General features: G+C 36.7%; 1 protein-coding gene across 3 annotated transcripts in view; it reads left to right on the top strand.

The window, feature by feature from the left end:
• LOC110455689 overlaps positions 1-20,581 on the top strand; it is a 38,234-nt gene that overhangs the window by 6,766 nt on the left and 10,887 nt on the right. The window contains exon 1 of one of the 3 annotated variants that reach the window (XM_021505966.1): positions 9,389-9,524. The exons of 1 other annotated variant lie outside the window; for it this stretch is intronic. The gene's annotated coding sequence lies outside the window, so the exon portion shown is untranslated. Of the gene's footprint in view, positions 1-9,388; positions 9,525-18,569; positions 18,836-20,581 lie in introns of those variants that run through there. One more of the 3 variants, XM_021505965.1, reaches the window with a different exon arrangement.

Genomic DNA, 20,581 nt, shown 5'->3' with positions numbered 1-20,581 from the left:
AAGCTTAAATAGATTCCCCACTCAAACTTTGAGGTAAATTATTGCAGTATTATAAGTATACCCTATGTAAAAGTTCTTTGGCCGCAAAGCACGATCAGTAAGTGATTTTAAACAAGAGTACCGCGGGCGGAACAATATATACGCCCGTCGAATGCCATATAGTGTTAAATACTTTCTTACATTGAAATAAGATATGCATCATTCAAAGAGTAGTTAGCTGACATGCTATAAAAATGTAGGAGAAAATTTCTGGATAAAAATTTCAAATACTGAAATGAACAATGGGCAATAACTTTTGCAAAAATCGTCGAATCAAAATTCTTTTCAAGGAAACACAACAACATATTATGATTATTTACCGTACTAAGTTTCAAAGAAATCTGTCAAAAAATGTAGGAGAAGATCTCCGGACAAAAAAATCAAATACTGAAATGAACAAAGGGCAATAACTTTTGCAAAAATCGTCGAATCAAATTTTGTTTTAAGGAGACACGACTTCACATCATGATTATAATGTATACCAAGTTTCAAAGAGATCCGTTGAAAAGTGTAGGAGGAGATTGCCAGACAAAACTCAAATACTGAAATAAACAAAGGGCAATAACTTTTGCAAAAATCGTCAAATCAAAATTCTTTTAAGGGAGACACAACCTCATATCATGATGATCATGTACAACAAGTTTCAAAGAGATCCATTGAAAAATGTAGGAGGAGATTGCCGGACAAAAATCAAATACTGAAATAAACAAAGGGCAATAACTTTTGCAACAATCGTCAAATCAAAATTCTTTTAAGGGAGACACAACATCATATCATGATGATCATGTACAACAAGTTTCAAAGAGATCAATTGAAAAATGTAGGAGGAGATTGCCGGACAAAAATCAAATACTGAAATAAACAAAGGGCAATAACTTTTGCAAAAATCGTCAAATCAAAATTCTTTTAAGGGAGACACAACCTCATATCATGATTATAATGTAAACCAAGTTTCAAAGAGATCAGTCGAAAAATGTAGGAGGAGATTGCCGGACAAACAAAAGTTTACGCCGGACGGACGGACGGACCGACGGACGAACGGACGAACGGACAACGCCATACCATAATACTCCCGTCAAATTTGACGGGCGTATAAAAATGAGTCAGGGAAAATCCAAACGGCTACCACATGTAGCGCAGGGAAAAACACTCTGTGGGCCGCTTTGAAGCCATTTCGTTGTGTTTTGATCGACTTGCCAACTAAAATGTTCTTTTCCTATAGTTGCTTTCTATACTTATTTTTCATTAAACTAAATAATAACTATTATTTACACATTGTGTCAAAACGAAGGCCTATGGTTTGATTAAGTAAGACGAAAATCAGAACTCTGTGTATATCGTTGCTAGCATTCACGAGTTATCTCCCCTTTGACAGATTTTGCTCTATCAGTGGAGGTTCCAATGAACCAGGGAGCATCTTCCATTTCCGAACATTTTTTTTTTTTAATCACGTCTCTCGAACGCATTCTCGCAATTTTACACAAAACTTTATAAGTTCGGGGTTCCTATTTAAATAAATCCTAAATGCATCACTGGACCAGTCCCATTTAAAAATTTAGAAATAATGATGGTGCAACACGAATAAAACAGATCTATTTATGTATAAACAGCAAAGCGACCTCGCGTAGATGTGTGGGCTATCTTTACGTTGGAAATATCTTCCCATTTCTTATGTTTAAACAAAGCGCATGCATATACATGAAAGCACTGATGACCTTTTGATAAAATTAAACAAATAGAAAGGATTAGCAAAAAAAAGGGATCTAAAGTTTTTTGCTTCATCTATTATAATAATAAATAATTTTAAAAATACCTTTTTATATGATCATTGATTTCGATTTTAATACGACCGTTTTAAAATGACACACGATACGATACGATACGAGATACGATAATATAACAAGTCTGTAAAGACCACTGCCGAGTCCTTTAGATAACCTCGTGAGAAACAAGATAAATTAAACAATGCGTACAACAGTCCAGTGATGGGACGGAATGGAATGTATTGCGGGGGTATGTACCCGATAAAATGTATACATAAATGATTCAAAATGATTCAGCACAAACCGACTTTCCAATCTCCTGTCCCCGTTCACGTGCCGCAGTCGTGTTTCCAGTTTGATTACTCACAACGGTAAAAACTAGCTGCCTACTTGGGTTTTAATTTTCATTAAATTAATCTCGAGTCTATCGGAGTGTCATTTATATGGAGTGTGGCATTAATTAGAAATTGTAGTGAGTCACCACAACGTTACCTACACCCGTGCTTGTTGACGGTGGCGATTATACCGTCAATCGATTGGACGTTTAATCACAGAGAGGCGATATGATTGATCGTGTTACGTATAGATAATGTCAAGAACTTGTTTAGGGAACTTACCTACGGTCTATGTATTTTAATCTGTTCCAGCCGATGTTGTTTCCTTTTACAAGACAAAAAATACATTTCAGCATCCGTAACCTTTTCTATGAATGCGACGAATGCGGTTTACGGTTGTGTTTCTCAAAGCGACCAGATAATTCTGTCAAAGTTGGGATGTTTGGACCTATCCTAATGTGTAGAGAGTAATAATAGACGCTTTCCGAGTTTAAATCAAAATTCGGTAAAATGCCATCCCTAACGATGGTATATACATATTATATGTGTGTGTTTCTCAGATAAAAATATCATTATGTCGCCAGTCGTAATAATGGCAGGAAACGACAGATTAAATCAAATTAATTTGTTTTAGGCAGGAAACACTGATACATATTACCCACGTAGATTCCTTTTCCCCTCGTCGATGTTACATGTACCTTCTAAAACAATTTCTTACGTTTTTTCCTATGACCAAACCTTATTTATCAGAGACGACACAGTCGGCGAGAGTTATTGCCCTTGGTATCGTTGCCAAATACCGTTTCACGCCATAAACGTTAACTAAAAATGTGTTTGTAAGACATGGGAAGCGTTTAATTACATATATATAACGGGTCCAGACATAAACGCAAAATATTAGCAAGATCATAGAGGTCAAGGTCATAAGTTCGGGTCAAGGTGACAAAATTGTCATGCAACATGTTGTATTCAACGAGGCGCACTAGTATGTGAAGCTGAGTGATCAAAGCTGGAGTACTTACTGTATTAACTTGATCTAAACGTAAAACCTAAACAGGGGTCAAAGATCAGGCAAAATGCTGTATTCACAAAGGCGCATAAGTATGTCAAATTAATGCCCGATACTTGCCTACATTCAAAAAATGACTGAAGATGGTTCGATTCATTCTGTTCTTGCAATTTGTATGTAGATTTTAAATATGGGAAGAAATAATCGAGTTACCGACTTGCTTAATTGAGTTTAAAGTTAGCCGTTTTTCTGACAGGTTTCCAACATATTTAAACAAGAGAAAGGCTAGCACTTCCGACCCCTATTTGCGGAATATAAATCATAGCCGAATGACTGACTAACGGAATCCGTTTTACTTTTCTTAGGAGAGTTTTTATAGTACGTTTTGATGATAACTATTATTGCCAAAAAGTTTTCGATAATCATCATTGTATGTCATGACGTCATAACTTACCTTGGCACAGTAGGTCACACGTCCCTCTGTGGGTAGGGCATCGATTCCGATCCACCGAGCGGGCCGGCGGGTTAGTACTTGGCCCCAGGAACAATTGTCTAAGAAACGAAGTTCTCCTATGACTCCCTCTCCAAGTTTAATTAGGGACATCATCTCCTGTTATAAGTTAAACCTAAAGTAAAACTGAAATTAGAAAGGGAAGACAACCCATTAATAATACATTGAGGCGTTTCCATCCATTTCTAGATATTAGAGATATTTTAACTCTAGTGGAATTATGGGTACTCGTTGTGTTTTTCTGTTAAAATCACATTATCCCCGGGTAATTTTCTCTCGTTCTAAATTGTTGAACATTTTGAAGTACAAGTACTAATAAAGACGTCGGACAAACACATAGCACAGGGTTTCCGAAGAGGTCGGTCGATGAAGACTATAGATAAGTTGTTTTTGCTAATGCTCATTAAAGTGCCTTTTGGTCTTGTTGTCACTAACCCAGTTCTCGATGTGAGGACGTGCCATTACATGGTTTCGGCTTTGATTTGTTATATACCGGGTGTCGCTGAAGAAGCAGAAGACGCTTACACTTCCGGAACACCTGGTCTTATTCCCTATGTACTGTTTAATGGTCTCCATTTAAATCTCTCATTTGTTCGTATTTTGCTCTAGTTGTATCGATTTTGAGTTCGAATTATGGTTTTGTTAACACTTCGATATTCTCTTGTTTTTATTTTAAATGTTAAATAATGTTTCGTGAGCTTACAAGATAATTCAAAACTGCGTTTAAATCTTCTGATTTTATCAGTTAAACACAAATCGTTCTAAATTATTGACCTTTTTCATAATAAGAACTGCAAAGTTAATGCTATTTTGTTTGTGGTGGGCGTATACTGGTTTAAGTGATTCAGTATGACTTTATCATTAGAAAGTTGAACAGGCAGATTATCTATATCAAAAGTACTATCAATAATATACGGTGGTGACACCTCGGACTGCGTATCAACGCTTAGTGGTCAAATCTTGTGGGCAACTTATCTGTGTTATTCTTTACGACAAAGCCAGTATTTTTATTCCCACGATCTTCCGTGGATTTGCGTCCAAATGTCCACCTACCGATTATCGATACGCGAACCGCAAGCATTCCGGACGTTCCGTGCCCGTCAGCCGGGAGTCTGGCAAAAATTAGACGATCCCAGCTGAAGTGTCGAGCCAAAGAGGCCTCCTGCCGCTCACAATCCCCCGAGATTGGACAACATTGGCGGGGACGATTCCAGTTGTCCAGTGCAACAAAGCGTTTGAATTAATTAGCTACCCTGGGTCTGTCGCTATCAGATGTGGAGCCACACTATGATAACTCGACATTCCAGAGACGGATGGGGAAGCCGGGAAAATGACCACTCGAGGTCCCACACATCAAACAGTGAGCTCCGGCAGGGCTCTCAGACAACAGTCGATTGTATTTCCTTAATTATACTTCTGTAATCAACGATAGCTGTTTTATTGATGTTCAAAGATAACGACCAGACCGTGGGAAATGTACACTTTGATATATACATTATATAGATATATATTTCACTTTCTCAATTCATTCTAGCGATTTCGATATCAATGCCCCTTTCATGTTTTTTGATTAAATATCTTTAATATTCTCCTCTGTAAAACATGTACATACATTTTCATTTGATCATACAAAGTTCCTCCGATGCGAGCTTTTCTTTTCTCCTTTCTCAGGAATCTTTCTACTCGGCGGCACGTACCCCATTTGGCTAACCTCGGCTGTAGGTACGGAATCTGCCAAGTTATGACGAGTGGCACGTATCCGTTCTCATACAAACAAACGCCGATGCCAACCGAATTATACGCCTATGATAATAGGTATTTCATACTTTTATCATATAATATACATGTCTTGACAACTAAGACGGGTTATTTGAGTGATTGCTGCAATATGGTAAAGACGAGTACATCTCAAATGGTCTCTGGCTTATTGATGATGTCTCACACAAACAGCAAAGGCATAGTGTCCAAATAAAAAAATCAAATGTCGAGAATGTTAATATTGTTAATAGAAGATCATTTTCCGTACGATAACTTGAGTTCCAAGCAGTCGATCAAACTCAAATTTCATACCTGGCTTTGTTGTCAAAAGATCTCGCTTTGGTAACTCGGGTCAAATAGTTAAAGGTCAAGGTAACTGGTATGAGACCGGTTTCTGCGCATTGAATTGAGTACAATTTGGTTAATCAAACTCGGTTTTCAAGCACTTTAATTTCTTGTTAAAAGTGATTCGGCTTGTGATTGTTTATCATGTTGCCAATGTATGACGTACCTGATATTTTTCTAAAGGTCAAAATGTAAAGGTCAAGGTAACTATCACTTTTTTCATTTCTTCAATACAGAGATCTAGTGATTTGTTTGGAATTGATTTTCAAGTCAAACCATCATAGGTCAAGGTCACGTTACTATTAATAGAAAATCAGGCACTGGCTTGATCTAACTCTATATGGGGTTTTCATGTTAAAACATTTGCCATTTAAACAGGTGTATTTTTTTCAAATGTTACAGTCAATATTGCTTTAAAATGATTTTGTTGTTTAACGCTACTTAACTAAAAACCTTCATAACAGACGTCCTAGTCCAAAGTGCTTGCTTTGACTTAGCAAAAGAATTTCACTGTTACTTGTAAGTATAAAATAATATAGAAGTGCTTCCAGCTCGAACCAATAAAATATCTAAACTTAGAACAAACAGGATTGGGAATACTCTCACTGTATGCGCCAACACACGTGGTCCATGTTTGTCCAATTCTTTTTGCCATCTGTGTGTCTGTCAGTTATCGAACTCAACCATTTAAACAAGAAATAAAGGCCGAACACATTCACTAGAAACATCCAGGTCGTGACGGCCCTGTCTGGTTTATTAATATTGAATTTGTTCCCATATGTTTTGGTACACAAAGAGAGTCAATAAGAAATAGCTCCCGCTAACTTGAGACCATTGTGGCAATCTTGGGTTAAATAACCATTAGTAAGGATAATGACTGCCTATCAGAATATGTTGGGTTAAATTGTCAGCTGTTACTGAGAATGAGTTAATAATATAATATATCAGTCAATCAGAGGAAACGGTATCTAGTTAGGTTTTTTAAAATTTTAAATCGGTCCAAAAACTATCAGCACCTACCATTTATTCAAGTTTGGTTACCATGGGCTTGGTAGTAGTTGAGAATTTGAGAAAAAAATAATATGACTAAAGTCGGTTAGGGAGCAGGTGACCGTCTTTAATTGTGAATTGATTAGAAACATGGCAGTTCTTAGTCAGGGCTATTATATTAAATTTGTTTGAAGTTTTGTCGAAACCAGCCTAAGTGAAAATGAGAAATAGAAAATGCGGACATTACGGATTTCAAATTTACCCGAAATGCTTACCAATGTTTGTTACCATTAGACTTTTACATATGGAGAAGAAATCGAAATGCATTCTATTTCCTCCTCTGAGCCCGACACTCTGATTCGGAGAAGTCGAACCTTTTATTTATGCCGACTTTTCACACTCGTACCAATGATAGGTCATCCTTCCTTCACGTATATATACGAGCAATATTCTTTTAGATATTAATTCCTATTTCCCCTTCGGGCAGCACCCTTCTACCCTAAGGGGGAACAACATCCTTGATTTATAAAGCGTTGAATTCCATTGACCCTTGTTTAACCGTGACTTCTTAACTTGCTCGATGAAAAGTATTTCGTTAAATTGACTTTATCACCGCTTTTGTCATGACTTCGTTATATAGGGAGTTGGTCCTGTTTCAACTATGTATTAGTACAATAACTAAACTCCTTTGCAGCCTAACTCCCTCGGCAGTTTCCGGGGGATGCAGACTAACTCCCTCGTCAAGATAATAGATGGGGTTTTAATTAGGTTGTTTTAATGACCTGATTCAATTAAGTTGTTATTGATATTTAGACAACAGCGCAAATCGTAATAGTAGACATAGTTCTCGGTGGATTTTTTTGAAATTCACATTAAGATATTGTTATTTAAAGTTCGTGTGCTAAGTAAAGACTAGGTCTATTTCCCTAAGCGAGTCCGGGGGAAATAGGCCTGTTGGGAGGAACCAAATACTTGCTATATCCCACAAGGCCAGACTTTATCGATATCTTTAAAAGAGAGAAGTATGTACATGTAACATACTTCTACTGAGAAATAATATGGGCATAAAATGACGTCCTAAGAAAATTAAAAGCGACACGTTAAGGTTGAATTAAAATCTATGATATTTTCATAATTTGTATAACTGAAAGTAAATAAATTCAAAATTACCAGAAGTAAAAAGTCATATTTGTTCAATTTATCAAGAAATCGAAAATTTGAATTAAAAAGTTTGAAACAAGTGGCTACGGTTCACGTTGTTATCGATATTTACTTTTAGCAACATCTAAATTCAAAATTTCAAATATGTTTTTCCAATCCAGACGTATAAATGCATGCTGCATCATGGTTTATCCCGACAGAATTGAACGTGTATGAGGTCTATAAGCTTCTTTCCGATTCTACTGAAATCGTATTCATGTTATGAGTATGTTGGATCATTAAATACGATATTGTTTATACTAATATATTATTAAATAGTATTATATACTAATATATATATTGATGCCTGAGCTTTAATCTAAAAAATCTATACATCATCAGTGATGGCGATATTTCCATCGATGTACAGCATCGTAGCAGAAGTATTCACGATTTGCCCGGATTTACTCTCTATTTCATGCATCTCTTTCGTTTTTCAATGAATTTTCCTGGAGCCAATTATTGCGCCACTGAAATGAAATTGGACACCCTGAAAGAGAATTAACCGATGTTCTTTTTGACATTTTTTTTCGTATTTTGCCGTGGAATGATTTGCAAAATATTGTGATTTTTCTCGGAATTAAAATTTCATTTTGTAAGACAAAGAACAAAATGGCGTAGTAAAATCAATTTCATCGGATTAACTTTTCATACCTCGAAAACAAAAATATATGAAAAGAAAGGTATGTGAATTTTTGTTTCAATGGCAGGCCAGTATAGTTAGCCCCATATAATTCCAAGGAAAGAATGTCAAAATGCATGAAATTTAGAATAAATTTGGGGAAACCGCGATAACTTCGGCACGATGCGGCACATATCCTCTGTATGTGCCTCGCGAGCGGAACCCTTGAATTTCGAGGATGAGTTTTCCATGTAATTGAGCACAAGAAAACTGATTTAATTGAAATCAGACTGTACACAATATTATTAAACATAACAATCTGATATGGCTCCGAGTCACGAACGTTCCTTCACTGTAACTTTAGGAAATTTTAACTTTACATTTCCTTAGACAGGCATGCCTACGGAATTTTTTTCTTCAATTATGCTTTTCTTCAATGATGCTTTTCTATGGAAAAGCTTAAATGAAAAAAAAAGTTAGTTACAACAGTTACAGAAAATTTCCTTCACATAACTTCTTTCTTCAGTAATGCTTTTTCTATGGAAAAACTTTAATGTAAAAAACAGTTACAACAGAGTATTTTGTAGAATTCAGATTGTATGTGACATTTACCAGTATCTGTCAAACCTCTGATTAAATTACTGGCGTGCTGTACACCTTTTATAAACAATAGCTTTGCCATATTGACACCCGGCCGGTATCAGGTATTAAGATATATACACTCTCTATGGAGTTGTTATCTCGGGTTGGAGACTTTCCTGTTATCAGTTAGATGTCATACCGCCCTTCCAAGTCAGATTTAAAACAAGGGGATCCTACCTCCTAGACACACATATAGTCATACGAGTTACTCAACTATACAGGCTGTGGTGAACTCGCGCGGACTACGGCCAATATTCCTGGATTATTTTTGAAATTTCAGACGCTCAATATTTTCTCCATTAAAATCAAGGTAAGTTTTAAATGATTGAATATAGGCTATTATTTTAAAATTTATTTACATTATTAATAAATTTAGTATTCTACAATTCTACTAAGGATTCAAAAGAATGGAAATATGAAAGAAAAGGATCGCAAATTAGTAACATAAATTGCGGTTCGAATTATTTATAGATCAAGTTATTTACTATCCTAATTCATCAATTTAATATCGATTTATATTATATTACATGTTGATGATGTCATAGGTTGAACTTACAACACCAAATAAGAAACAGTTTTCTTTCAAAGATTTTGTGTTACGTTGGCATTATTAATAATTATCGGTAACATTTTCGTGATAATATGAGTTACCGCGATCATTGTAGATGAAATAAGATGTAATCTATAATAGCACAGTGCCAGTAGCCGTGACCTACACAAACCTGTACATTTCACAGTTTATAAATCTACATTACACCTTATTGTTTGATAAACATGTATCCAACTATGCTATGGCGATGAAATTAAAGAGTAATAATTATACATAAATTGTTTATCTAGTTATCAAACATAAATCATATTTAAAGTAGGGTCTGTTAAATTAACAGATATTTAGCCGACGCTATTTACCCATTTATATGCAATTTACCACAGTATAAATGTCAATTTATTGACGATTTACCTCAGTACAAATGTCCGATTATTGACGATTTACCACAATATAAATGTCCGTTTATTGACGATTAACCACAATATAAATGTCCGATTATTGACGATTTACCACAATATAAATGTCCATTTATTGACGATTTACCACAATATAAATGTCCGTTTATTGACGATTTACCACAGTATAAAAAGCCGTTTATTGGATTTACCACAGTATAAATGCCGTTCAATGGCGATTTACCTCGGTATAAATGTCCGAGTTACCATATTATAAATGTCCGTTTAGTTTATTGGTGATTCACCTCAGTATAAATGTCCGATTATTGGTGATTTACCTCAGTATAAATGTCCGTTTTCTGACGATTTACCACAGTATAAATGTCCGTTAATTGGTGATTTACCACTGTTTAAAAACCCGTTAATTAGCAACTTACCACCGCGTAAATGTCCGTTTTTTGGCGATTGAACACAGTATAATTGTGTGATTTACCACAGTATAAATGTCCGTTTATTGACGATTTACCACAGTATAAATGTCCGTTTATTGGCAATTTACCACAGTCCAAATGCCCGTTAATTGACGATTTACCACCGTATAAATGTCCGTTTATTGACGATTTACCACAGTATAAATGTCCGTTTATTGGCAATTTACCACAGGATAAATGTCCGATTATTGATGAGGTTGTGAGATAAAAATCATAGCATGACACATTCATCAATAATAACACATTCATAAACAAATACAACATTGTCCTTTCTGATGATTTTAATTAGTACAAGGTTAATTGTTTTACAATTACTTTAGCCTGGATCAAACTTGCAAAATCTAGTAAATGAATTTGAATGGGTTGGCAATAGTTGACAAGTTAAAAAATAATGAAACAAAATTTCGATAGGATTGCAGTATCTTTTCTTTTGAGTTTCAGCACTCCAATTTGATCATATATCTATTGAAACCACACATATTTTATTGTAATATAACAGGAAAATAATCGGGCGCAAGTTTCACGAATATCATAAAAGCATATTCGGAATAAGATTCATCAATTTGGTATGACTAATAGATCATTTATATTACTATATTTTTATTATAAACGCAATTTACGTATGAGTTTAACCTAAGTTTTGTTCGGACCTAGCAATTAGCAAGTACACTTAAATAGTAGTATATGATCTAATATAAACTAAAGACGGTAGAGTGGAAATCGAAAAAAATACTATATAGCTAGTATGAAGAAACGGGAAGTGTGACATGGGAGATTGTGGATAACACGCTGAACGCGAGAACAAAATGTCGAACATTCTTACTTCAGGTACATTGAATAGATACATAAAGCGAACTGGAGAAACATACAATATTCTAAGCCAGTATTAAATATAGAAATATTTATTACAAGTGTACATTAAAGAAGAACGGGGAAAATCTGATAAAAATAACGCAGTTGAAATGAGAATTCCCTGCGATAAGTAACAGAACATAAGAATTATTGTTCGGGCGATATATGTTGTTTGTGGAAAATAGAGGAGTACTTCGATCTAAAATATAATTTATCACGTTTTCGACAGGGCGTCTGGCTGAGTCTTGTGAATAACGGTAGGTTGTGATTTTCCCAGTTTCTAAGTGAGACATGCTAGTGTTGTATACCATTCACGCAAAGTGGACCTCGCGCGTACAGATTTTTTTCGGGGTGAGTTTTTTTTCGGATACGACTTCAAAATGTTCCTACGATATTATTATGGAAATTTTCTTAAAAGATCAATATCACTCAGGATTGTCTATATTACGGCCAGGGGTTGCCTTTCAGTTTTTTGGTGGAATTAATTCACTGTTATAAATCAGTGTATGTTATATTCTATTTTTTGCCGTTCCTGTATAAAGAACATTTGAACGTTATAATTATAAAATCAAATATATTTTACTTATAAAACAAAGGAAAATACGTTGTTTACGTCACATAATATTTTTGGAGAAAATGTCCTACTCTATTTTTTTTATGAACAACTCGAAGATCATTGTTTATTTCGATTACTTCAATTTAAACACAATTTTCGACAAAAATTGAGCAAGGATAAAGTATACAAGTTATTACATATAGATCCTACATGGCCCTTCTCGTCAGTAATAACATTGTTATACACGATGTACGTGGTTTCACACTATGTCCATACACACTTAACATACATTAAATAATTACTATCATCTAAAGTATTAACTTTGATGGAGACAGACTGACATTCAAGGTTTTTTTTATGAATTTATAAAATTAATTTTGATAAAGATAATAGAAAAGCTGATTCAAATAATAATTTAATAAGGGGGAAAATCTACGAAAATAATGGTGTGATATTATATCAAAATATTTTCATTAACTGATGGTCCTGTATCATTTAAGTTTTCTGTGATCTCCTTTCATTCCATTTCTTTTAATATTTTTTTGGGGGGATGTGGTTCCCCGATACAATCTTTCATCGCCACCAATATATTTACAAGAAATATCTCAGTAATAAGAATTTCATAACTGTCTAACATCTAAAACGTTGGTGCTAGGAGTAATCATGGCTTTGTAAGATTGTGACGCATATCAAACTCGTAGCATAATTTATAGTTGGATGAATCACGAATTTGACAATTCAGCAGAGATTGGGGTGAAACAATTATTTGAGATTTGCATAAAACAATTTAGTTGAAATTTACGTGAAACAGTTCTAATTAATAGGTTTTATATGGAACTAATTCAATTTAGATTTAATAGGAGCATTTCAAATGAGTTTTGTATGGAATACTTTTATTGGTATTTGCAGGTGGGATTTGAAAGTGGGATTTGTGTGAAACAAATCACTCGAGATTTGCATCAAGTAATTCAATTGAGATTTGTAAGAAACGATTTACGTGAGACATGTACGCAGAAAAAACACGCATGTTATTCTTTTGCGATTCATTAGAAAATATTCATTCGTGATTTGAAACATGAAACTTCTGAACTATGAAAAGCGTGAACGGAACTGTATTTTAATATTTTAACATCATCAAATGCAAATGATTTCCGTTAAAATACATCTTCAGTTATAAATTTCTCTTGGAATTTTAGTATTTTAATGATGAATGCATTTAACTCTGTGAAATATTAAAGCTGTCTTAAAACAGGTAGCCGCTTTATTTTTTTTATCAGAATCGTTCAAAGATATTAAGTTTAATTGATTGAGCACAAATTCTTAAAATGATTACGCAATTGTTTTTCAGGATGTTTTCAAAATAACTTGAATATGCCCAAATAATTATGTTAAGTTTATGCTTTGACTACACCTACTCCGTCTTTCAGAGGCAAAAGGTCAAATTTGATTAGGTCTTCCTAACTAGAATGTCAAATATTCATTCTAATTAAAAGTTCGCAATTTTCATTTGCTCCCTATACGGATGTGTGCTTCATGCGACACACCAGTATAATGAGCAGATTAAAAGAAGAATGGGACACCAAGACCCGAATTTTAAGCCTTTTTTCTTAACTTAAGCAGAGACGTATAATACGTCTCTGACTTAAGGAAATACCTTTTTTTTCATTTTTTTTCATATGAAAATATAATTGGTCTCAGGGGAAAACCCCCCAGTTTTCTTCACTTTGAATAATTGCCCAGCTTATGGTGAAACTTAAATTGAAGAATTCCTTAAGGTTATAAGTGTTCGTAAAATTGGGGTTGTCCCATCAATCGTCTATTTACCCAATGTAACCCCCTCCCCGTCTGGTTCTGTGTCTAGATTTAGTTTAAGTAAGAGGTTATGTTTAAAGGAGATGCAAAAGTTTTGCAGTTCAAATAGTCCTTGTTAGCGCTCCGGCTTACACAAGGACGTTAGACACAACACGTGCACTGTATCACTGGGTCCGGTAAACCTTACTTTATGCACCTGAAAGTAATTGCGTAAACATTCCCATTACTGGATTACCGATCCTGTACATTCAAAGTAATGGTTTAACACTTTGATAAAAAAAAACCCACACAGATTGTATGTCTGAAACATTTTCTCGACGCTTTCAAGTTCATACTTTCAATCCAATCACAATTTCTGGTAACCCTGTATTCGAAATGGGTAGCACACTACATGTTTACTATAATAGTCCCCTAATTTTCAACAAGTTTGTAAAATTGCAGAAAAAACCGCCATAACGCCCGTCATCATTTTGCTATTCTTTCCCAAGTTACAGGACTATCATTATTAACAAAAGTTTACACTTAATATTCTGATATATTTTAATACTTGAAAATAAAATTACATGAGAATTATGTGTTTTCTCCAAATCTGAGGTATAATTTGTAGATTTGTATAGTGTCAATACAAATCAAAAGGAAATATTTATGTTTAATACTGTACATTATACCAGCGATTTTACGTTAGAGTGATCTCCCTTCGAAAGAGTTAATAGGCAAATATGCAATTGCACTTGTGTTAGGCCTATCAATTTGTATTTTTTACAGTATCATTGGGTCAGTAACAGTAAACTTGCTATTCCTCAAAGATATTAACAGGATCTCTTCTGAAAAGGAGGTTCATGTCGAAATTCAAGGTAGTATACAATCCTTACTTTTCATGGAAACATGTGCCTGTGTTTAATGCCAACTGGAGACGGACGTCTCCTGTCTGTATATTACACCAGATAAACATCTGTCCTATTTTGGAGCAAATTAACTTTTCTATGATATCGAAATACGTCACTGTTTTGTAATTTTAACGTTTTCGTGTATAATTTGAAATAAACTATTATAATATTTCCCATGAACATCGTATCTCTCTGTATTCCTTGTCAATCACTCGACCTTTATTTGTGTTTCGATCTCATTTATCAAGGACACACAATGTAATATTTCGACCCGATACAGGAGATTCCCGGAACAATAACACTGGATGTCCCAAAATTGACATTCCATAGATTAGTGTCAATGTAAGAAAGAATGGGCCGTATTTAGGTGTCACATTGCTTCTGTTTATACAGTCTAAGACCTTTCTTGTATTTGTGCAATATTGACCCAGCAGTGGCGATAAGGAACCAATACTTGCCCGGCCCCTGATAGGGAGCGTGATAAAGTCTCCTCCCCATTATTGGGGGGATGTCCGTCACACCTGTCAATGTTTTGTTGTTGTTGTTGCTTATCACAACTCTTCTGATTTCGTCGCTGAAATGAAGTGTCTTATTAGTTATTAGATACGCCGGGCTTATCCTTCACCTTTGACCTCTAATACCGGGTTATTACAGAGAATCGTACTTACGTATATAACATACACTGTGCTATATATAGTATTCGGTACCTGGTCGACCAATGAAGTCCTTGCAGTGGAAGCCTCCAATATGTACCCAAGGACCCCTGGTTTTCATTCTTACGACATTGCCACACTATCTTAACAGGTCCGGGGAAAGAATAGACTGCTGTATCCCAATACATGTCGTAAAAGGCGACATCTCTTCCCACTTATGCAAAAATCTTGGGATTTTCCAAGAACCCCAAACTGGGTGTGCAGCTCACTTTAAAATAATTATGAGCTTTAATTTTTGACCTGTTTACAATTTGCTACCTCAGTATCTCCCTTGGCACACGTACCATTTATCATAATTGTAACCGCATGGCCATTACGTTTATTGTGTTGATGGACAGTTAAAAACAATCCTCTTATCATCACTCAGTGTCTGTAAAGAGAATCTCAATAAACAAAACGTAAATTCAATAAACAAAAATACAATTAAATTCGCGTCTAATAAACAAGCCGAGGCGTGTTGAACAAAATAAGGCATATTTTCTCACATCTTTGAGCACATAATTTACCTAATCTTCATATTCCGTCAAAGAACGGAATCTATCGCAACATCCCGGTCAACTCCCTCAAAGACCGCAACTATCGCAGCATTTCGGCCAATTCCGTCAAAGAACGGAATCTCTCCAACATCCCGGTCAACTCCTTTACTATTATATTTCATCGGTTACATCTATAAGCCCATCATAAGCAACATATACAGTACATTATATAAAATACATTTGTTGTGATAATTTCGATTATAAAATATTGATATTCATCCGAAAATTGTAATTAATATTGCACACATTTTACGATATGCAAACGAGCAAAAGATTTCCAAAAAAAACCTATTTATTTTACAACAATTATGAAACAAGATATTTCAAATTATATTAACCACTCTTGATGTAAGCGCGCGGAAGGGGATGTTAATGTGGGAGGAAACCTGAGTACCCGGATAACCCCACGTGATCAGTCAGGTGACCCCCCTACCCTTTTACGTCCTATCGGGGAATGGAACCCCGGCCGTCTTGGCAAAAGGCAAGTGCGCTATCCACTGCACCACCCGACCACCGATTTCCATATTAGGCTCTTCAGAAAACAAGTATCTAAAAAGTTTGTACAAATGATGTAAGTAAAAGTAGCCCAACAGAACTATAAATTGTAGAACACTAGCATATCAAACTACGGCTGTACTGTACAAAACAGAGACATATAAACACAGTAAAACATGTTCTAAGAAACACTTACCTGCTGCTTACAAACGATTTCAAGATCAAAGATATATTTAACTTTATAACTGATGAGAGTCTTGTCAACTTAAATACAGCAGGGTTATTTTTCTTGTATTTCTCTCTCAAAATAGTGTTTTACCAAGGGGACGCTTAAACAAACATGAAATTCATGGTCTGTACCGTTTTTACCACAAATCTTTCCTCTGTCGGTATTGTCCAATGGATTTCGTTTTATGTCCAGATTATGTTCGAATAACAGAAGACATGCAATTTCTTTGAAAAACCAGGCGTGGATATTTTTTCTTAAGTAAGGTTGAAGTGACCACAGGGGCATGGATCGCTTTACTTGTAATATTAAGAAATAGGGGTCTCCTCTACTAAAAAGGAGACCCCTGGTTTTTTGATATTACAAGTAAAGCGATCCATGCCCCTGTGGTAGTGACAGCAAAATTAAATATCGGGGTATCTTTCAGTAAGAAAAACATGCATTTCGTTATATTTGATGTGGAAGAATAGATATAATCAACATATGTTGTGTATTATGGTGGAACGTATAATTCGGGATTTAAAAAATGTTGGGAAAATAAATAAACACAGGCCTATCGGTTTTCGTTTATAATATTTTCCATATTTTCTCATCATCGTTATATATTCCATCGTAATACAAGCATATAATAATTATATTTGATATTTCTTAAATTACGCTTGACCAAGAATGAATTTCAGAAGGGCTACAACATATCACAGTGAATTGTCTTCAGGAACGTAATCGCGTAAAATGCTGTCATTGCGTCCTTCCGGCAATCCTAAAATAATGAAAAATGTGTAAGGGATATTACTCTGATAAACATCCTAGGACGCTAGATAACAACGCAAAAGGTAACATGTAATTAAGGTAGAGGCCCTACAGTCTGTGCTGTATCTCCAACAGAGAAGAGTTCTAGATTGTTAAGCATTGTTTTGCTGACCTAGAGTTGCCTGCCCCTTTATTATAGCAAAGAGTGATTCAATCCTCTTACCTCTTGATTATAAAGCAAGGACATTATCTTTGGTATTACTGTTTGTTGATACTTTTCGGCAACATTACTAGAAGTAATTTCACATATTCTAATCCTAAAAAGGTCTTCAATCATAAAGGAATGAGCATAATTTTAACCGAAAAACAACTTTACAATGCATTTAAAGAGTAGAAAAGCTGTGGAACTCTCTTAAATCGAAAGACAACTTTGAATTCATTCATGAAGAGAAGCAGCAGTATTGTTCTATTTAGCTAAGTTCGATGACTAACCGCGAGTAGTTCGAAAGTATTACTGTGTTGCAATTGAGCTCCTGCTGTAGCTCTGTAATGGTGTCATTTGGAACCCTACCCTACGTAAACGTTCATACGGCAGTCACTTAAAAGACGTTATCATGCCAACACTTCATCATTCCGGTATAAATTGTCCGAAACAACCAAGTTCAATGGAACATTGGCATATACCACACACGTATCTAAACCGCGTGGTCGATAAGACAACTCGTCACACAAAGGTGACCATTTATTGGCTTTAATCAATATTTAACAGGTTATGTCACTACAATCATGAATGCCACACGGTACCAAGCCTACATGTAGCCCCCTACAACTCCATACTTTTAAACTGTCACCACCGCTTTTCGCTCCCACGCTCAACACTTACCATGTTAAATTTGCCATGATTTTTCATCAATCTCTTGTAGATTAAAATGCCAATTTATCAACAAGTAATTGTGAATTTTTCTGATAGTATAATCCGTATGGCATTCTATACCTGCATATACCCCGAGCCCGGTGGGCGGGCCTAGAATAAAGTAGATTAACATCCAAAGTAAACAGTTGTGCGAGAGCGATCATCCATTGGTGGGCCTCTCAACTCGCTACTCCACGTGTTATTGACAAATGCGTGATAAGATACCGTACTGGCATGAATACATAATTCGACTTCAGTACGGAAACAAGAGTGTTTATATAAATGTCGGCTATGTCACCACCGAGCTGGATGGGAAGTATTTGTTTGTGGGGTGTGTGAATGTCCAGTCGTATCCCCAAGTCATTCATTGACCCCCACCCCCGGGAATTATATACCATGGACTACTGGATGTCACGTGATACAGGTGTGTGATACCATGCGCCAGGTAAGAATTGGTTTATCCCTGCAGACACCGTCCCTTCGGTTACGTCGAGTACCCCTAGGTACCCTTCACCATTTCCTGTTCCTTTGGTTCCTTCCCCCAACTCTACCCTGTTTTGCTGTCCGTCCCTCAAAGCTCTTCTTCCACCAAATATTTCAGACGCATCGTTGCTCTGAGTCATGCAATGCATGCTGCAATGCCGTTCTAAGTGCAGTATGCATTTACTTGTGAGTTTTATACATACGTTCAAGAATCCAAAGCTAGAAATCTCGACATCCTCTGAAGCCAGATACCACGAGAGACGATTTGGTACAGACTGGGGTCTCGGGGGTACTGCCTATAGGACAAGGTCGGTCGGAGGGAGGGAGTATGCTGACAAGAGGATAGCTCTACGGATAGATACGATTGACCAGTAGGGGCAGGGACGGTCCTTGCTGTAGTCAGATGCGTCTGACATTCTGTACGGACAGGGACGGTCCTGGCTGTAGTCTAGGGGACATTCTATACGGACAGGGACGGTCCGGCCTGTAGTCTAGGGGACATTCTGTGTACGGACAGGGACAGTCCGGCCTGTAGTCTAGGGGACATTCTGTCTACGGGCAGGGACGGTTCGGCCTGTAGTCAAGGGGACATTCTGTCTACGGGCAGGGACAGTCCGGCCTGTAGTCTAGGGGACATTCTGTACGGCCAGTGACAGTCCGGCCTGTAGTATAGGGGACATTCTGTACGGCCAGGGACAGTCCGGCCTGTAGTCTAGGGGACATTCTGTGTACGGCCAGGGACGGTCCGGCCTGTAGTCTAGGGGACATTCTGAACGGCCAGGGACAGACCGGCCTATAGTCTAGGGGACATTCTGTACGGCCAGGGACAGTCCGGCCTGTAGTCTAGGGGAAAGCCTGTACAGCCAGGGACAGTCCGGCCTGTAGTCTAGGGGACATTCTCTGGACGGCCAGGGGCAGTCCGTCCTGTAGTCTAGGGGACACCCTGTACGACCAGGGACAGTCCGGCCTGTAGTCTAAGGAACATTCTGTGCACGTCCAGGGAAGATCTGGATTGTAGTGTAAGGAACACTCTATGGCCAGAGACAGTCTGGTTTGTAATCTAGGGGACACTCTACTGCCAAGGACAGTCCGGCCTTCAGACTAGGAATATCCTAGGCTGATAGACATCCTGTTCGTCCAGGAAAGGTCTGGCTTATTGACACCTTCTGACCATGCATAGTTCAGCTTGTAGACTTGGGGTATCTTCTACGATCAAGGACAGAACAGTGTAAACTTCGGAACATCCTCTTTAATGAAGGTAGACATCCTATGTAACCGTTGAGCTGGGTTTTCTATTCCATGTCATCTAGTTTGATATTTCGATTCGGTGGTATGTCACATAAAGGTATATACGATGTCAATTCACGACTGTACTTTGACATGTCCTATACGATGGAATGTATTGAACGAAGACATAAACGATGTAAAGACATACGAGGGACCGCAGTGGCCTGGTGGTTAAGGCGTCTGACCGTCTACGATCGCCAGCCATCCACCACTGGGTCGCGGGTTCGATGCCAACGTTGGGCAGTGGTCATGGTACTGGCTGCCGGTCGGTGGTTTTTCTCCGGGTACTCCGGTTCTCCTCCATCACTAAAACCTGGCACGTCCATGAATGACCATAGCTGTAAGTATGACGTAAAGCTCAAACAAACCAAATGACATACGATGAAATGTAGGACACGTTTTCACGCATGATGAAATATAC

Source organism: Mizuhopecten yessoensis, unplaced genomic scaffold (genome assembly GCF_002113885.1).
Source record: "Mizuhopecten yessoensis strain PY_sf001 unplaced genomic scaffold, ASM211388v2 scaffold8361, whole genome shotgun sequence".
Taxonomy (NCBI): Eukaryota; Metazoa; Mollusca; class Bivalvia; order Pectinida; family Pectinidae; genus Mizuhopecten; species Mizuhopecten yessoensis.
This window is presented reverse-complemented; position numbering and strand designations above follow the sequence as displayed.